Here is an 8,847-nt window from a genome sequence, read left to right on the forward strand (position 1 = left end):
TCATCATTCACCTGTGCCAAATCCAATATGATTGGTTCTCTGCTTAAGGTAAACTTGCTATCAAATTTAACAATTCTTCCCATCCAATACATTTTCCCGTTCATCGTGCATATCCCCAGCCTCGCATTGTCATAACACAATGGGTTCACATGGTGATACGCGACAAAGATCGATTCAGTTTTTCCCCCAACCCACATGGTTCGATTGCATTGGTTACAAACCAGGATTGACATTATTTCTGCACTCCGTTTCCGTATCTGATGCTCGTGCTCATCTGACTGCCCATTCCTTGACCCTGCCTCAGAATTGATACACCAACTCTCCTTGTCCAATTTACATAATTTGACCCTTGTGCCATTCACCCAACAGTACCTGCCAGGCTCCTTGATGCATTCTTCCGGGGCTTGGTATGCTGAGGGTTTCCCATCCCCTTGCACAACTGGGACCACCTGAGTGCAACTTCTGCACTCATCTGCAGAGCTCTCGTTTCCGCCTCTCATCGGGACCTCAATGTGCAGACTGCGTCCTGCACATGGCTGGGCTCAGGCCAATCAGGATTCCCACCAGGCGTACTCCTCTGCCTTTGCCTCCTCCCCCTGGGGTGCCATCAGCGGTGGGGAAGACCATCTTCGCAGCAGCAGGAGTATTCTTCAGGGAACACATTCTCAGAACTAGCCGCATACCTCCTTTTAAAGGCGCCTCACCGTGAAACCTTGACGGCATCTGAGCTGCACGGTACCTTGATGTACCTTGATTGATTTCCAGCACTCCACATCCAGAATCTCTGCCTTTGATCTAAGCTTTCCACGCACCCCGTTCTGAAAAATCTGAAACCACTCTTGTGAATCTAATTCAATGATTCCTAGATTTGTGGCTAGGGTTAGGATTCAGTCAGGCAGCTCAAGCTCCTCCTCCAGACACTGAGTGCACAACCCCTTTGGCCTCTGTCCCCTTCTACAGTGTACAACAAACACCCCCTGACAGTATTCACACTTGAAATGTACAAACAGATAGCATACCCAGTCAGACAGTCTACAACCTATCCGATCACTGTTGATCATTTACAAGGATGTTGGAGTCTGAGTTTCAAGTCGCCTGGGGAAGAAGTGACCTTCCACTTGGGTGCTTCCTCCTGACGTTCGACTTTCTTCACCCTAGATGCGTGCGTCCAGCCTTTCTCCGCCATCCGAATGGCTGTGTCTGTTGTCAGGAGCACAAGAAAGGGGCCTTCCCAGTGAGGGGAGAGGGGTACATCTTTCCACACTTTCACAAGCACTCTGTCACCCGGTTGGATTTTGTGGATAGGGAATCCCAGAGAAGCACTCTGAGATACTATCCCTTGTTTCCTGAGTTCTTGCAAATTTTTGTTGATTGTAACCAAATATGGTTGAATCTGACAGTCCTCAAGCCTGGGGTGTCCCACCGGCATCCCATGTCTATATGGCATCCCATACAGCATTTCAAACTGTGAGAGTCCCGTCTCTGAATGAGGCATCATCTTGATATTAAGCAATGCTAGAGGCAGGCATTTCAACCAAGACATCCGAGTTTCTAAAATTAATTTAGACAACTGCACTTTCCAAGTCGGATTCATCCTTTCCACTTGTCCTGAGCTCTGGGGGTGCCACAGAGTGTGGTATTCCCACCGAATGCCTAGCACATCAGCCATCTGCTTAATAATCTTTGATGTAAAATGTGTTCCTTGGTCTGAATCAATGCAATTCACCACCCCATATTGGGGTACAATTTCCTCTAGTAATTTTCTGGGCACTGTCTGAGCCGTTGCCCATGGGCTAGGAAAAGCCTCCACCCAATGGGTCAATTTGTCCACAATCACAAGCACAAATTTGAATCTCCCCACTTTTGGCAATTCTGTGAAATCAACTTGAATTCTTTCCAATGGTCGGTACGCTATGGGGCCACTCTCCAGGATGGCCTGTTTTGCCCTTGTCTTGTTGACTTTCTGACAAATCAGGCATCCTTGTACCTCTTGTTTGGCCAATTCGTAAATTCTCTTGCACCCGAAAAATTTCAAAAATTGCTCTGCCAGGGCCTGTGCCCCCCAGTGTGTTCGCTGGTGCAGTTTCCACAAAATTCTCCTGGTAAAACCTTTAGAAACTAGTTCTCGCCCATCAGGTAATCTCCACTTACCTTCTTTCAATTTTCCTCCAATCTTTTCATAACATTCAATCTCCTCTTGAGAGGGCTGTGGAGGATCATCTGGGACCTCAGTCCCTTTGATCTCTGGGGTATTCACTGTCATCACTGCCACAGTCTTGGCTTCCTGGTCCGCCAAATTGTTTCCCCTGGTTCGGAACTGAATCCCTGCCTGGTGTCCCTTCACATGGACCATCGCAATTTCCTCCAGCCCCCTTAGAGCTTCTAAGATTTGCCGGATCACTTCTCCATGCATCAGTCCCTTCCCCCTTGTGTTGATCAGCCCCCTTTCTTCCCAGATTTTCCCAAAGGTGTGAACCACTCCAAAGGCATACCTAGAATCTGTAAAAATTGTTCCCTTTCTCCCTTTCAGTCCCTTCAAGGCTCTCAGAATTGCATACAGTTCGCATGCCTGTGCTGACCAACTCGCACTCAGGGGATCTGCTTTAATCACTTTTCCCGTCTGTCCATCCACGACTGCGGATCCTGATTTCCTTTTCCCATCAACTACCCTGCTTGTTCCATCCACAAACCAATTCTCTCCTTCATCCAACTCTTCCTCTTCTAAATCCTCTCTGATCTTTGTTTGTAATTCAACCACCTCCATGCAATTGTGAACAAGCTCCTCTAAAGCTTCCCCAAACAAAAACTGTGCAGGGTTCTGCGCGGTCGTTGTTCTCAATTCCAAATCCTGTGAGTAAATCAAAATGGCCTCATACTTCAGCAATCTAGCATCAGTGAGCCATTTGTCTGCCTTCTGCTGTTGTATGCCCCGTACATTGTGGGGTGCAAATACTACCAATGGTGCGCTGGAGGTTGCCTTCTTGGCTTCCTCCACCAGCAATGCTGCAGCGACAATCGCCTGCACGCAGGTGGGCCAGCCCTGCTGACCAGGTCCAAAAGCCTCACAAGTAACCCACCGGTTTCCTGACCCCTGCCAGTCCTGTGTCAGCACCCCATGTGCTGTGTGACTGCTCACGCCCACAAACAACTGAAAGGGTTTCTTCACATCAGGAAGGCTCAGCACTAGGTGCCTCTGTGAGTGCTTCCTTGACTCCCCTGAATTCTTCTTCATCTTTTTCCATCCATTTGATCCAGTCTGTGGTGAGTTTCTCATATAGAAACTTCACCTTTTCGCTGTACCCTTCAATCCAGTGCCGGCAATATCCCAACAACCCCAAAAGCTGTCTGACCTCCCTTTTTGTTTGCAGGGGTGGTAAGGCAATAATCCCTGCCACTCTTTCTGGATCCAATTTCTTTTTGCCCTTGGTTAACCAATGTCCCAAGTACCTGACCTCGGGCTCTGTGAATTGCAACTTTGACTTTGACACCTTCAACCCCTTTTCCCCGAAAGAGTTCAAAAACTCAATGGTGCCCACCCTTACAACCTCCTCCCTAGGACCTGCAACAAACAAATCATCTACATATTGTAGCAATTTTGTCCCCTCCATTGGTACAAAATGACTCAAAACCTGCTCAAGTGGTTCCCTGAATAAATCCAGGGAATCCACAAAGCCCTGAGGCAACGATGTCCACCTGAGCTGCTGCTTTATTTTCGTCTCTGGGTTTTCCCACTGAAATGCAACAAATTTGACAGCGGACCAGGGGCGGCATGGGCAGAGCACAGAGATTTCAGGGCCGCCCGGGGAATTCGTGGCCAGCAGCTTCGGGCTGGTCCCCTTGGTGCCTGCTCCCTCCTGGCCATGGCTAGAGCCGGCTGCCATGGCCCTGCCAGGGCGCTCTCCTCGGCTCCCCGCAGATGCGGCATCTGACCATGGCTCTGTCCCTCTCTCTTTCAGCCCTTCAACACCTGACAGAGGACACCAGCAGTGCCATGTCAGACGTGGCACTTGCAACATTGGATGTCCTCCAGGCACTGCAGAGTGAGCCATATTCCATCTTCCAGAGGCTGCAAGATCAGCTCTGCAGGGCATGGAGGACTCGGACTTGTCTCTCAGGGCTCGGCTGGCTGCGCTGCTGCAGCTCTGCAGAGAGCTGATGCCAGAGGCTCTGTCTGCTAGGACCACCTGAGCCAGGGGGAATTTTCCATTTCTTTCAGATTGTTCTGTTCTTCTTTTTGGTTTTTCTGTAGTATATGAATATAGAGTTTGTTACAATACAGACTCCCGGGAGCTTTCTTTTGCTACCCAGGCTCTGCAGGGCTTAGGGGAAGAGGGGGACAAGGGTGCCTGGGCTCGGCCAGCTGCCCAGGCGTGCAGTGTTGCAGGGAAAATGGCCAGAAGCCCCTTGGCCTTTGATGGTTCTGCGGAAGCCTTTGTGCTGGTGACAGAGCGGCTGGGCAGGGGCTGGAGCTGCGGGGATCCCTGTGAGAGCGGTGCCTGGAGATGGCCACAAGCCCTGTGCCAGGCAGGAAGCGCCCTCTGTGTCCTCCTGCCCGTGTGCTGCTGGCTGGATTGCTGAGGGCTCCCGGCTGCCTCTGGATGGGGCTCCTCTGGAGCTGCTGTGGGACTGCGGCGCTGCTGCCGGGCAGCTTGGCCGGGCTGGGGCAGCCCCTGAGGGGCTGGGGCGCTGGCAAGCCCTGAGCAATGGGGCTGTCAGAGGCCACAAGCAGCCCCCTGGCAGCCGCCTTCTTCCTGCCACAGTTGACTTGCAAGAGGGATCCTGGGCACTCTGCAACTAACAGCATCGGTGTTGTTGGAAAGCCAAACGCAGGGAAATCTCAGACCTTTGGTCTTGTCAGCAAAGCTTAGAATCAAACACAGCATTTGATCGGACACCTTGGAAAGGGCTTCCAAACTTAGGTGCTAGAAGCCAGCATGCGGATTTCTAGTTGATTAGAGCAGAGACACGGGGAGGAAAGTTGAAGTGGAGGAAAGTTGAGAGTTTTAGGGCTGAAGATCTAGAAAAAATCCAAGTAGTTCCAATGGTAAACAAGAAGCTTAGGATGCAGTGCTGTAGGTTTGTGTGTCCTAACATGATTGGCTAAGGAAGCTTCCACTGTAGCCTGAGTCCAGAAGAGGAAATATTGAAGCATTGGCTCCAAAACAGAAATATCCTTGTTGGCAGTGTCTTCTTGGCCAAGAAATCCTTCAAAGCTCTTGGAACTACAAGTCTTGTGGCCTTGTGAGCCATGCAGTGCAGATGTGAACCAAAGTCACCCTTCCTGGCTAGGTAGAAGAGAAGAAAAAGCAATGGCATCCTTTAAAAAACCCAGAGGTCCGCTCTCTTGCTCCTTCCAAACTCCTTCAAATCCCCCAAAGTGGCATTCAGCTCCAAATACATGACAAGGACTCTTAGTGCTGGCTCTTGGACTCCAGAGCAGCTGCTTTAGGATCTTTCCCATACAGCTGTGGAGTTGTGTGCCAGCAATGGATCATTTGAAGAAACTTTCCCAAGGGACTTGCATGGAGGTTTGTTTGAAGGGTGTTTGAGGAGAAAGGCTCCCAGCAGAGGTCTGGCCTTTGGCCTAGCTGTGTCCCCTGCTGATTGTCAAGTGTGCCATCAGCTGCAGGGCTTTCTGGGCTAAAAATATCATCAAGTCACTTGGACTTGCTCTTTGTGGCCTCTAAGAGCTGGACTGAATTTTGGGGCAAATTTGGAGAGCTCATCTACGGCTGGATGGAGCAGCTAGGATTTTCCCAATTGCTGGCAATGGTTCTCCAGGTCCCTGGTGTAAAACGGGGCTCCCCAGCAACTGCGGATCTGCAAGATGATAAACAATTGCCTTGCTCTGAAGAGAGAGGCATCTGCTAATGAAGGCAGAAGGCTTCTCTGAAATGGAAAATTTAAATCCCCTCCCTTCAAATGATTCTAATTTAGAAATTCAAATGCTCTCAGGGAAAGATATGGGGATAGGAGTGAGCCCGCAGAGCCAGGCAGCGTTTGCTGATGCTCTGAGCCCTTGCTAAAGATCCTGTGCGGGCTGTCTTAGACACCTGGGGCCAGGGATTCCTTCCAAGCTGGGCCACTTGGGCTGGGCTGGGGGCGGCCCCAGGGCAGAAGGCAGTGTGTGCAAGGGCCCTGGCTGGCACGCTGCAGCACAGTCACCGTGCCATGGAACGGAACCCGGTGACCAAGACCCCTTTGTGACACGTGGGAAATAGAAGCTTGCCCGGCTGCTGGGAACAGGCCACGGGGCACAACGGGACAGAGCGGTGCCGTCAGGAGCCCCCGCACAGCGCACTCGTTCCTGTCTGACCCGCAGCCTTTCCCAGGCGTTATTCCTGCAGCTGAGCTCGAGGCCAGGCCACAGGACTTGGTGACCCATGGCCTTCCTGAGGAGAGGGCCCCCCCTCCGGGCGTGCGGAGGAAATAGTTGTATGAGTGCCATGCACCCCCAAAAGTCCTGACAGAGGGAAGTCAGGCAGATTGCAAGTCCCAAGGAGGGTTCGGGCAAGCTCACAAGCCCTGCAGGCAAATTCAGTCCTGACAAAGGGGTCAGGCACAAATCCCAGCAAAGGAAGCTGGGGTTTGTTTTTAAGTCCTGATATGGTGAGGCCTGACATTTGGAAGGTTAGGCAAACTAGAAATCAGGCAGTTGTTTTTCCTGACAGAGGGGAGTCAGGCACGAACTGGCTTCTTACGCCAGGGTTTTGTGTTTTCAAGTCCGGATAGATATAAGACCTGACATTAGTAAAGTTAGGCAATCTAGAGATCAGGCAGTTGTTTCAGTGTAAAGTCCTGAGCATCAGGCAAATGAATTTTTCTTGAGATTACCTGTCAGTAGAGGCACCTTTGGGATTTTTTTCTGTTGAGACCCAAAAAATGGGAGGGTGTAATAGTAAAAAGACAGGCAAGAGACTGAGGAATATACCTCCCAATAGCCCCTTGGGGGAACTGTTAGAGAAATGGCATTCTATAGAGGCCACAGAGGGATTAGATATGGTGAAGATGATCCACTACTGTGTAGAAGTCTGGCCAGAATTGGAGGTGCAAGGAGGATGGACTTGGTGTGGGACAAGGGACAAGTGGATGAGCCAACAACTGAGTCATTGTCTGACAGCTCGAGGAGATACCGATCCTGAGCAATTATTGTATGTAGCTTGCTGGTTAAAGAACGCTATTGGGGATGAAGGGTGCGAATTTGTAAGGTACAGAAGAAGAAAGAGGGGAATGAAGGAGATGATGCTGGAATTGGTAAAAGATGGGACCCCCTGGGTTATTTGCCTCCTTCTGCCCCTCCACCTTATAATCCTCTTCCTCGGGCACCTCAAATGGCAGGTCCGGTTCTTCCCCCGGCTGCCATCTCATTACCGCCTGCTCAAATTCCTCCTTCTACCTCTTAGGCTTCCCCTATGGTAGACCCAGTATCTCCCCTAGTAACCACTCCCTCACCACCCCCTTTGGCTCCTCCAGTTCCTTCTGCACCACCACAAGTGCCTGCCTACTCCACCTGCTGCATTCTCCACCCCTTCTCCAGCTCCACTTAAAATGTACCCAAGCTCTTCTCCCCCTCCCATTGCTGTCCCTTTACCTCCTCCTAGCTGGGACACAAATGTCTCCTTGCCCGGTAAACAGCTATCACCAAATACACCTGCTGATCTGCAGAAAGTTCAGGGTAACCCTGATATCCCTCAAACTAGTAGCATGGTGCCTGAAGATGGGCTGTACTGTAGTACCAGATCCAAGACCTCCAAGGCAGAGAGACTTTTTCCCCTTAGAGAAGTTCCTATAGGAGGAGTAGTGGGAGGTGTTGGCTTTGTGGATGCTCCTCTAACAGCTTCTGAGGTGAGAAGATTCAAGAAAGAGTTAGGGCATTTAGTTGAGGACCCAGTGGGCATAGCCAACCAAGTGGATCAATTCTTAGGCCCAAATATCTACACTTGGGGGGAGATGAATTCCATTCTAAATATATTCTTTTCCCCAGAAGAGGTCCAGATGATTAGGGCGGCTGGCATAAGAATTTGGGAGAAATAGAACTGTCCCAAGTGCCATCAGGTGAACAGAAATTGCCACTGACAGATCCCAGCTGGAACCCTAACCAGGAGGAAGGGAGGAAGGCCATGATGGAATATAGGTCTTTGATAATTCAGGGATCAAAGAGTCAGTTCCCAAAGGAACTAATACCAAATTGGCATTTGAGGGGGCACAAGAGAAGGATGAAGCTCCTGCTGCTTGGCTTAATCGCCCAAAGTGGAACTTCCAATCATACTCTAGAATAGACCCAGACACCACAGAAGGTCAAGTGCTACTAAAAGTCCAATTTGTTACCAAATCTTGGCCAGATATATGGAGAAAACTAGAAAAAATCAAAGATCTGCAAGAGAAGGACAGAAATAAGTTATTAAGAGAAGCATTGAAAGTGTATTTAAGGAGAGACAAAGAAAAAGCAAAGGCCAAGGCCAAGGCCAAGATCATGGTTGCCGTAGCTGAAGAAAGTGTGGGGTGGGTGGGTCCACCACCAGGAGGAGGCAAAGATAGGCCAGGATTGTCAGGTACAAGAGAGATAGAGAGACCTCAAGTCCCTTTGAGTGAATGACACTGCTATTATTGTGGAGAGGCAGGAGACGTCAGGAAGTTTTGTAGAAAGCTCAGTCTCGATGAGGCAATAGCCAGGGAACAAGAAGCCTTGGAGAGGGTTCTTAGAGGTGATGATTAAAGGTGTCAGGGGATTTACACTTTAGGGGACCCGATGCAACATCTAGAAAAGCCCTTGGTAAACACTGAGATGGGACCCCTAAAGGATTTGGATTTTTGGTTGGATACAGGAGCAGATAAATCCTGTTCTCA

The sequence above is a fragment of the Agelaius tricolor genome, unplaced genomic scaffold (genome assembly GCF_023055355.1).
Source record: "Agelaius tricolor isolate 1412-34295 unplaced genomic scaffold, bAgeTri1.0.p SCAF_40, whole genome shotgun sequence".
Lineage (NCBI taxonomy): Eukaryota > Metazoa > Chordata > Aves > Passeriformes > Icteridae > Agelaius > Agelaius tricolor.